Source organism: Bos taurus, chromosome 11 (assembly GCF_002263795.3).
Source record: "Bos taurus isolate L1 Dominette 01449 registration number 42190680 breed Hereford chromosome 11, ARS-UCD2.0, whole genome shotgun sequence".
NCBI classification, from domain to species: domain Eukaryota; kingdom Metazoa; phylum Chordata; class Mammalia; order Artiodactyla; family Bovidae; genus Bos; species Bos taurus.
In genome coordinates this window covers 50,181,723-50,192,267 of record NC_037338.1, presented here as the reverse complement: position 1 = coordinate 50,192,267, position 10,545 = coordinate 50,181,723, and the positions used below count along the sequence as shown (strand labels likewise).

Genomic DNA, 10,545 nt, shown 5'->3' with positions numbered 1-10,545 from the left:
ACTAGGGGACAAGCCACGGACACCTTTGAGACCTGAGCCTTGTCAGGGTGCCTGCAGAGCAATGGTTCACAGCTCACTGAGACAAGCTTGACGAGGGCAGTACAGCACAGTCTGCCATCCGACTACAGCATACAGGACTCGGGAGAAGGAAACTCGCTCCCAGACCCACCCAGGGCTACCAAGACATTTGTTTCAAGTAGAACTTTTCAACAAACAAGATGAAGAAATCTGACTCTTTATTTTTTTCTAAAACAATTTTATTTGAACATTACATTCATAACATAAAATTCATTGATTTCGGGATTTGGGGAACATTCATAAAGTGTGTGCAACCCTTACCACTAATTTTAAAACATTTTCATCAGCTGAGATTATGATAGGGCTTGCACTGAATGTGTAGCTCAATTTGAGGAATACTGCATCTTAACACTATTTATTATGTCTTCCAATCCACAAACATGAGATATATTTCTATTTATTTAGATCTTCTTTAATTCCTTCCAATGATGTTTTTAGTTTTTCTTATACATCTTGCTCATTACTAAATTGAGTCCTAAAAATTTTTTGTGCAGTTACATCTGGAACTGGTTTCTTTTATTTTTAACCTTTTTTTTAAATTGAAGTATAGTTAATTTAGAATATTTCCAAGTGTACAGCAAAGTGATTCAGTTGTACATAGATGGGTTCTTTTTCTGATTCTTTACCATTATAGTTATAAGATATCGAGTCTACTGGAAATGGTTTCTTTATTTCCCCATTATTCATTGCTAGGGTATAGAAATACAAATAATTTTTGTATTGATCTTATATCCTGAACTCAGTTAATAGTTTTAATAGATTTCTCTCTGGGTGTGTGTGCGTGTGTGTGTATATTACTTAGGATTTTCTATACCTAAGATGATGTCTTCTGAAAACAAAAACTTCACTTCCTCCTTTCCAATGTGAATAGCTTTTATTTCTTGTCCTTGTCTAATTCCCCTGAAGGCTACAGCTTTCAGCACAAGGTCAAAGAGAAGTGGTGAGAGCAGACGTCTGTATCTTGTTCCTAATCTTAGAGGGATTCGGTCTTCTTCATTAAATATGATATCAACTATGGGTTTTCATAGCAATTTTTTTAACAGGTTGATAAAGTCCCCTTCCATTCCTAGTCTGATGAGTGATTTTATCTGTAAGATTCCATTTTGTCAAAAGCATTTTCTGCACCTATTGAGATGATCTTGTCATTCTTGTCCTTGATTCCATCAATATGAGATACTACATTAACTGAGTTTCAGATGTTGTGGTAAACTGATTATATAACCCCTAGAACCTGTGAATATCTTATTGTTGGTTTAATCACTAGGTCATGTCCAATTCTGCAACCCCACAGACTGTAGCCCGCCAGGCCCCTCTGTCCATAGGATTCTCCAGGCAAGAATACTGGAGTGGATAGCCATTCACTTCTCCAGGGGATTTTCCCAACCCAGGGATAGAACTGGGGTCTCCTGCATTGGCAGGCGGATTCTTTACCACTGAGCCACCAGGGAGAAATCTTACATGGCAAAAAAAAAAAAAAGCAGGTAGGTAGTTTGCAGATATAATTAAGCTAAGGATCATGAGACCAGGAGATGACACTCGATCATTCACTCTGCCGCTCCAGAAGTGCTTCTCTCCAGTCACTGCATCTGGTAAGAAAAAAAGACCGAGCCGGGTGACTGGTCCAATTTCAAGAAGCAAGTGGAAGAACTGAAAGAAGAAAGCAAATATTCCTTCTGCATATTACCCAGCCTCCGGCATTTCCATCCTTAATTCTGGAAGCTGCCAAGGTATGTTAGAATCGCTCAAGAAATACAGGAATATATTTCAATATTCCCACAAAAGAAAATAATTTTTCCAGTCTATCTCCATGTATACTACTAATAGTTAATAATAGCTGATGTACCTTAGGCTTGGGAGGCTCACAGGTAGCACAGAGAAGAAAATTTTAGGGGAAGTTAAAACACAGAAAGGTGCCAGGAAAAAGTTGGAATTAAGTGCCAGGTAAATGCCTTTCCAGCCAGGGAGTGTATCAGGAAACCCTCGTGGAAAGAGAGCTAACGTAACAGGCACCAGCCCATCCAGCAGAGTTTCACACCATTAAAGGGACAGTTAGGGAGTTTGGGATGGACAAGTACACACTGCTATATTTAAAACAGATAATCAACCAGGACATACTGTATGGCAAATGGAACTCTGCTCACTTACTGTTATGTGGCAGCCTGGATGGGAGGGGAGTTTGGAGAACAGATACATATGTATGTATGGTTGGTGCTCCCCAGGTGGCGCTAGTGGTAAAGAATCTGCCTGCTAATGCAGGAGACAAGAGATGAGGGTTCGATCCCTGTGTTGGGAAGATCCCCTGGAGTAGAAATTGGCAATTCACTCTAGAACTCTTGCCTGGAAGATCCCATGGGCAGAGGAGCCTGGCGGGCTACAGTTCACGGAGCTGCAAAGAGTTGGACATGACTGAGAACACAATACACATATGTATGGCTGAGTTCCTTTGCTGTCCACCTGAAACTATCACATTGTTAATCAGCTATACTCCAATAGAAAATAAAAAGTTTAATTTTAAAAAAGTCAAAGAAGGCATCACTCCTCTCACACATACCAGGGCCCTCCTCAACATCCCCTCCTTGGCAGAAGCAGCAGAGTCCTGAGTCTGATCAGAGAGAACCTGCAACTCACCAGCTCCAAAGGCAAAGAAAAAGCCTTTGTCAAGGGAACGCCTCCAAACGGGCCTTCACCCACTTCCCCATCTTCTACTTTCTCTTGTAGATAACCTTCCCGGGAGGAAGTAGCTGTCAATCTCCTGAGCAGTGAAGCGAGCCTACAGTGGTAGTGTGGCGTTAATAAAATTGAAAACGTCCGTCAATATAAAGAGAAATAAGGACAACAGAGTTATGAACGAAGCTGCTTAATTTTGAGCATCATATCACGCAGCCCAAAGAGTCAAGACATTGTCAAGAAAAAGAAAAATATTGACACACCATTCTGGGAGCCCCCTGCCTGCTGTTTTTCCAGACTGTGGTATCATTCCCTGTAACCCAAGTGAAAAATATTGAATAAAGTGCCCTGAAAGAACTCTTAGGCTATTTCAAACAGTATTTGTTTTTCCACTTAAGTGATTCTGTTTGATGCCACATGTTTCTGTAAGGAAACAATTTTTTCTTTTTTTTTTTAACTTTAAACTTTTTATTTTGTACTGGGGTATAGCTGATTAACAATGTTGTGATAGTTTCAGGTGAAAAGCTGAAGGGACTGTATTTAAAATGGATAGCTAACGAAGACCTATTGTATAGCACATGGAACTCTGCTCAGTGTTAAGTGCCAGCCCGGATGGGAGTGGGGGGTTGGGAAAGAAAGGAAACAATTTCTGTGCACAGCACATCCACAGTTGTTTGGTTTTTTGGTTTTTTAATTGAAGCATAGCTGATTTACAACACTGTGTTAAAGTATGTAGCAAATGATTGTTATACATATATTTTTTTCAATCCTTTTCCATCATAGGTTATTAGAAGACATTAATATAGTTTCTTGTGCTTTATAGTGAATCCTTGTTGTTTCTCTGTTTTATGTATAGTAGTTTGTTAATCCCATACTCCTAATTTATGCCTCTCTTCCTTCTTTCCCTTTTGGTAACCATAAGTTTGTTTTCGATGTCTGTGAATCTGTTTTGTAAATAAGTTCTTCTGTATTATTTTTTAGATTCCACATATAAGTGATATATAATATTTGTTCTCTGTATGGCTGACTTCATTCAGTATGATGATCTCTAGGGCCATCCATGTTGCTGCAAATGGCATTACTTCATTCTTTTTACGAGAGCATAATATTCCATTGTATTTATGTACCATCTCTTCTGTATTCATTCATCAGTGAACACTTGGGTTGCTTCCAAGCACATAGATGGTTTTAACTTGTTTTCAGATCAGATCACATTAGTCGCTCAGTCCTGTCTGACTCTTTGTGACCCCAAGAATCGCAGAACGCCAGGCTTCCCTGTCCATCATCAACTCCCGGAGTTCACTCAGACTCACGTCCATCGAGTCAGTGATGCCATCCAGCCATCTCATCCTCTGTCTTCCCCTTCTCCTCCTGCCCCCAATCCCTCCCAGCATCAGAGTCTTTTCCAATGAGTCAACTCTTCACATGAGGTGGCCAAAGTACTGGAGTTTCAGCTTTAGCATCATTCCTTCCAAAGAAATCCCAGGGCTGATCTCCTTCAGAATGGACTGGTTGGATCTCCTTGCAGTCCAAGGGACTCTCAAGAGTCTTCTCCAACACCACAGTTGTTCAAAAGCATCAATTCTTAGGCGCTCAGCCTTCTTCACAGTCCAACTCTCACATCCATACATGACCACAGGAAAAACCATAGCCTTGACTAGACGAACCTTTGCTGGCAAAGTAATGTCTCTGCTCTTGAATATGCTATCTAGGTTGGTCATAACTTTCCTTCCAAGGAGCAAGCATATTTTAATTTCGTGGCTGCAGTCACCATCTGTGGTGATTTTGGAGCCCAGAAAAATAAAGTCTGACACTGTTTCCACTGTTTCCCCATCTATTTGCCATGAAGTGATGGGACCGGATGCCATGATCTTCGTTTTCTGAATGTTGAGCTTTAAGCCAACTTTTTCACTCTCCACTTTCACTTTCATCAAGAGGCTTTTGAGTTCCTCTTCACTTTCTGCCATAAAGGTGGTGTCATCTGCATATCTGAGGTTATTGATATTTCTCCCGGCAATCTTGACTCCAGCTTGTGTTTCTTATTCACACACAATTTTTTCATAAAAATAACTACATATTTACATACTTTAGAATCAACCATTATGATTCAATTACCAAATACATGAAAATTCTATAGACATTCAGCTGATTTATAAATTCCATACCTTTATATTTTCCTTATTTCTTTAATTCCTGTTTCTCCCTCATGCCTTCTCCAGTGTTCTCTACCCTACTGGTAAAATATTTCACCTGATTCTGCTGCACATGTTAACCAGTTTCAGTATTTTGGCTAACAACAGGGTGCTGTTACACCAAAACTGTGCCAACCAGGGGTGGTTCTGACAACACAGTGGCTGTGGGTGAGGCTGACACACCACTTTCTCTCTCCAGCCCCAAACCTCGGCCTCCCCGCCCCGCCCCTCCTCTCCTCCTCTTAACCTTTGCCCTAGCCCAATACAGAAAAAGACATCCACCTTCCTCCTTCTCCAACTTCCAGCAACCTCCAAAAGACCTTTTGAAAATCCTCACTCTCTGCAAATGGGTGTGCATGTTCAGTCATTTGTCGTGTCTCACTCTTCGTGCCCCTAGGTAGGGACTGTAACCCACCAGCCTCCTCTGTCCATGGGATTCTTCTAGCAAGAACACTGGAATAGGTGCCATTTCCTAGCCCAGGGCATCTTCCCGACCTGTGGATCAAACCTGTGTCTCTTATGTCTCTTGCATTGGCAGGAGGGTTCTTTAGCACTATGCCACCTAGGAAGTCCTCACTCTCTGTAATGTAGCCATCAGCTTCCACTTTATGGATAACAGCTGTCCTGCTATTGCCTTGCAATGATATTCTTTCACTTTCAAGTCAAATACCTTCATCTTCCCCTTTGTCATATTTTTTTTAAGTCATGTCATTTATATAAGATCCTCTTGTCTGTTTCCCAAAAATCTCTTCTCTTCTGCACAGCACTCCCTTTGCCCCAGTATCCTCTCCACAGAAACAGCCCCAAATGTGCAAGGTGGTTGCCTCCTGCCATCCTGCCCCACCTTCTAAACGCCAGACATGACCTAGAACCTACACCACTCAGACACCTGCCTGGCCCTCATTCCACAAGGGCAGGCACCTTCCACACCCCACATCACCCACAGGGGCCCTGGGAGCAGGACAGGCATTGAAGAGCCACAGGAGAGGAACACATGAGACATCTTCCCACTAACGGTTCTGTCAGCCTTGCCATCTGCCCATTGTAACTTGCAAGCCCCACCCCGCCCCCCGCCCATGTTAACTTCTATCTACAGCTTCAAATTTTAATTTCCCAGTTGATCTTGACCCTTCGTCCCACTTCCCCCACCCCCACTCAGAGTGCACCATAAACTCTGCTGTGCTTTCTGGAGTGTATTTCTTGTTTTTCCCTTCCTCTTGTTTGCTTTGCCTTGGTTCTACTTCCTCCCACTCTAGACTCCCTGGAAAGGTCATTTTCTCTTTTGACATTTGCAGGGCAAGTCCCTCTCTGTGGGACATTCCTTTTTTGCATCTTACATTCACTCACATTGGATATGACAGGATTCCCAGATCTAACAGACACAGACAGCATCACTCACACCCACCAGCCCCCGCCCTTTCTCTTCCTCCTACAAGTGGGGGAGACAATATACTCCCCCAAATCAGAAGCTCGGCTGGATCACCACTTGCATTTGATCTTAGTAGAGGAGGGAAGGAAGCCAGGGTCTGTCTAAGGGAAGCTTGTTGATCAAAGCATAACAAATATCCATCCATCTCCCTCCTGTAGCGAGGCCTCCTCTGAGGCCTAGTCACCCACTTTCTTCCCTAGATGGTCCCCAGGTAAGGCCTGTCCTGTGTCTACACTCATGGCACTAGCTCCACCACCTTCACTGTAACACTGCAGGATGCAATCCACGTCTAGAAATGCTAGCAGCGTCCCCGGCTTCTTCTGTGTGCCCCCCCACCCCATTGTAAGAATATCATGAAGACTTCCTGTTGTATTATGCTCACATGTTTCTGAAAGCCACCAAAAGCCACAACCAACACTCTGCTCCACCATTTCTCAAACGTTACCTAAGTCAGCCAGGAAGCTGTCAGACTCAGACCCCTTCCCCTCTCTGCAGGCTGGTTCATGATGCCTGCTGCCCAGTCCCATGAAGCTTTATCCTTTGACTTCATCTGGAATGAATTCTCCCAATGTTCCTCGGTTTCCTAAAGAATGTCTTTGTTGACTGCAGCATCTCACTCAACACATACATCGGCACGGTTATTTTCAGAGCCCTTCCTGACCTCAATCTTTTGTACACAGGATGTCCCGGTGTCGGCAGGTAATGTCCTTATTCTTGCACTTAAATGTGTGCTGAGCTGGGCAGGAGTCAAGGGCTCTCATCTGGGAGCTGTCACGGCTGAAGATGATGGAGCCGAGGTCCCCACAGTTCCAGTGTTTGAGGAGGTCCTCTGTGTGTAAGGGACCTGAAAGCTGCCTGCTCGCAGGCTCTCGCTGCAGGCGGGTCTGGTTCAAAGCAAAGATGATCTGAGGGGAGAAAACACAGGTCTTTTTAAGTCCACTGACGCAGCAAAAATAAGCTGCCATCTTAATTCTTCTGTCCGTGGTTGGCAAATAGTCTCACCTGTGTTGGTTATGTAAGGACATGGACCTTTCTGTGTTGGTTATGTAAGGACATAGACCCTGCTGCTGAAAAAAGGAACTCAAATCCTTGGATGGTGTCCAAAGAAAAAAAAGAGGACAGTTCTGCCCACATCAGCCCATCAGATGACACCTGAGAGACTGACAACCTGGAACTCTCTCATGAGAGTGACCAAGACGGGAGGGACCCAAAGAGCTGGCTTGTGAGGACCGGCTGAAGCGGGGGAAGTGAGGTAGGGAGGGACACACAGACACATACCAACAGGTTCAAATTATATGAACAACCAGACAGGATTATACACAATACACACAGGTCTTTCCCAACCATCAGGGCAGCATTTGCAGGGCTAATGAGTTCATTTGGTCCACGAAATGTTAATGAAAGTTATTATGGCAGTGTGTGTATGTGTGTGTGTGTGTGTGTGTGCGTGTGAGCACTGTCGTGTCCGACTCTTTGTGACCCCCATGGACTGTAGCCCACCAGGTTCCTCTGTCCATGGGATTCTTCAGGCTAGAATACTGGAGTCAGTTGCCATTTTCTACTCTAGAGGATCTTCCTGACCCAGGGATCAAACCCACATCTCTTGCAGCTCCTTACCACTAGCGCCACCTGAGATGCCTCTATTATGGCACAAGAAAGGAGAAATGAGGGCTACACAAAATCAAACAGGTTTTTATCTTTTTACATTTTCTTTTACTTGATATATAGTTTGTTTACAATGCTGCTGCACAGCAAAGTGATTCAGTTATACATATATATATAGATTCATTTTTTAATATTCTTTTCCATTATGGTTTATCACAAGATACTGAATATAGTTCCCTATGCTATATAGTAGGACTTTGTTTATCCATTCTATATATAATAGCTAACATCGGCTAACCCCAACCTCCCACATCCTCCCGCCCCCTTGGAATCCACAAGTTGGTCTCTACATTCATGAGTCTGTTTCTGTTTCAAGGACAAGTGCATTTGTGTCATATTTTAGATCCCATGTATAAATATGGTATTTGTCTTTCTCTTTCTGATTTATTTCACTTAGTATGATAATCTCTAGTTGCATCCATGTTGCTGCAAATGGCATTATTTCGTTCTTTGTCGTGGCTGAGTAATATTCTGTTGTAGATATGTACCACGTCTTCCTTATCCATTCATTGGTCAATGGACATTTCGGTTGCTTCCATGTCTTGGCTATTATGAATAGCGCTGCTATGAACATAGGGTGCATGTATCTTTTCAACTGTAGTTTTGTCTGGATATATGCCCAGGAGTGGGATTGCTGGATCATATAATAATTCTATTTCTAGCTTTCTGAGGAACCTGCATGCTGTTTTCCATATTGGCTGTACCAACTTACATTTCCACCAACAGTGTAGGAGACAAACAGGTTTTTATCCTTACAAAACTCTCCAAGAGTCTCGACACACTAAAGTGTGCTGTGCTTCTCCCTGAGGAGGGGAAGGGTATGCTGGGTTTCCCAAGCTGATTTTGGATACACATCACGAGAAGGTTTGCCCAGAACATCTTTGGGGACAATCCAGACTCAAGGAGTTTTACAAAGCCGTGAACTCTCTGTGGCACTGGAGAGCTAGATCAGAGAGGGAAAGACAGAGAATATGGCACCAGGTGGGAACTGGGTCAGACACCTACCACAGGGCTTCCCTGGTGGCTCAGTAGTAAAGAATCTGCCTGCCAATGCTGGAGACACAGGTTCAATCCCTGGGTCAGGAAGATCCCCTGGAGGAGAGCATGGCAACCCACTCCAATATTCTTGCCTGGGAAATCCCATGGACAGAGGAGCCTGACGTGCTACTCTTTGCAACCCCATGGCTATTTTGCATCCATCGGTCACAAAGAGTCAGACATGACTTAGCAATTAATACCACCACCACCCTCCACAAGACTTCTGACAGCACCAGAGATTCTGTGGCTTTTTCTTTCTCATTCACCCAAGTATGGATGCGGATATATCACCTTTGACAGATGCCCCAGTAGGCAGTGTATAGGATACTGCCTTTGCTGGAATGCTTGCCCCACCCCCTTGGCTCAAATGCAGGCGGGGCCTGTCTGACTCTGAGGTCTTCAGCAGCAAGTTTTCAATTCTCTGGAGATAACACATTGCAAGTCTCAAGCCATCCAATGACACTGTGCAGCCCCCATCCCCTTCTTTCTCCTTCCATACTTTCTCCTCTTCATTCTGAGTGGCCAAGAGGCCAGGAGTCTTGTCACCTTGCTCCTCACAGGCCACTGTGCATGGGCCTGCCTACCACACACCCTCCTTCATCATCCTTTCTGCCCTCAGTAACTCTGTCCCCATCAGGGCCTTAACCAAAGAGAGAGGGGGTGGGTCCTTGTTTATAAAATCCCCTCCTCTCCTCTCTTCTTTCCACATGCCCCCTGCATCAGAGACACCTCCTCCACCCTCTCCCAGAGGTCAGCTCCCCAAGGATCTATAGACCAGCCTCTCTGTCTTGGGACAGGACCCTCTATGGGCCCTGGGGTTCTCACCTATTCACGAGAAACTAACAAAGCCATACTAGGATGTTTGTCTTTGCTATAATTAAACTTTGAACAGCATGCATACCAAATCTATGCTCTGTTCCCACCCTTCCTACCCCTCTGCTGGTGATATGAGTTGACAGAGGCAGATACATCCATTCATGGACAGGTCTGCAAATTCTGGTCTAAGTGAGGAAACTCAAGATGAGCTTCTGGGTTCTAAAACCATAAAATGAGGACCTATCCACACCACCGGGGATTGCTAAATGACTTACGATCAGCTAGAGGAAGGAATCTTCAGAGGGGAGTGCCAGGGGGCATTATGAAGTACCTCTCAGGTACGCCACACCCCAGGCTAAGATCTCACATGTTCCATCTCAGTCTAACTCCTCCAGATCCCCAGGCTCAGCTCAAAAACACTGGCTGATGGCTTTGGATGTTCTAAAGACATTAAGGACAAACCCAGGTTACCTGTGGCTAAGAGATCTTCCTCCAAGAGTTGCCACTGATTCTGAAATGCTTGGTATTTAAAGAAGACTGAGTCACTCATTCTAATGGACACAGCTGTCTGCAAATTGGGGGACGCTGTATGGGACATGCATGTGTGTGTGAGTGCTAAGTCGCAGGGACATTATACATTAATCATTAAATAAGAACTTT

General features: G+C 44.0%; 1 long non-coding RNA gene across 3 annotated transcripts in view; it reads right to left on the bottom strand.

Moving 5' to 3' along the window:
• Window positions 1-218: 218 nt before the first annotated feature.
• The window catches only part of LOC112448796 (uncharacterized), a 66,189-nt gene continuing 55,862 nt past the window's right edge, over window positions 219-10,545 (bottom strand). For all 3 annotated transcript variants that reach the window (XR_009496462.1, XR_009496461.1, XR_009496460.1), the window contains one exon: window positions 219-7,271. This is a non-coding gene — a long non-coding RNA (uncharacterized lncRNA). The remainder of the gene's footprint in view (window positions 7,272-10,545) is intronic.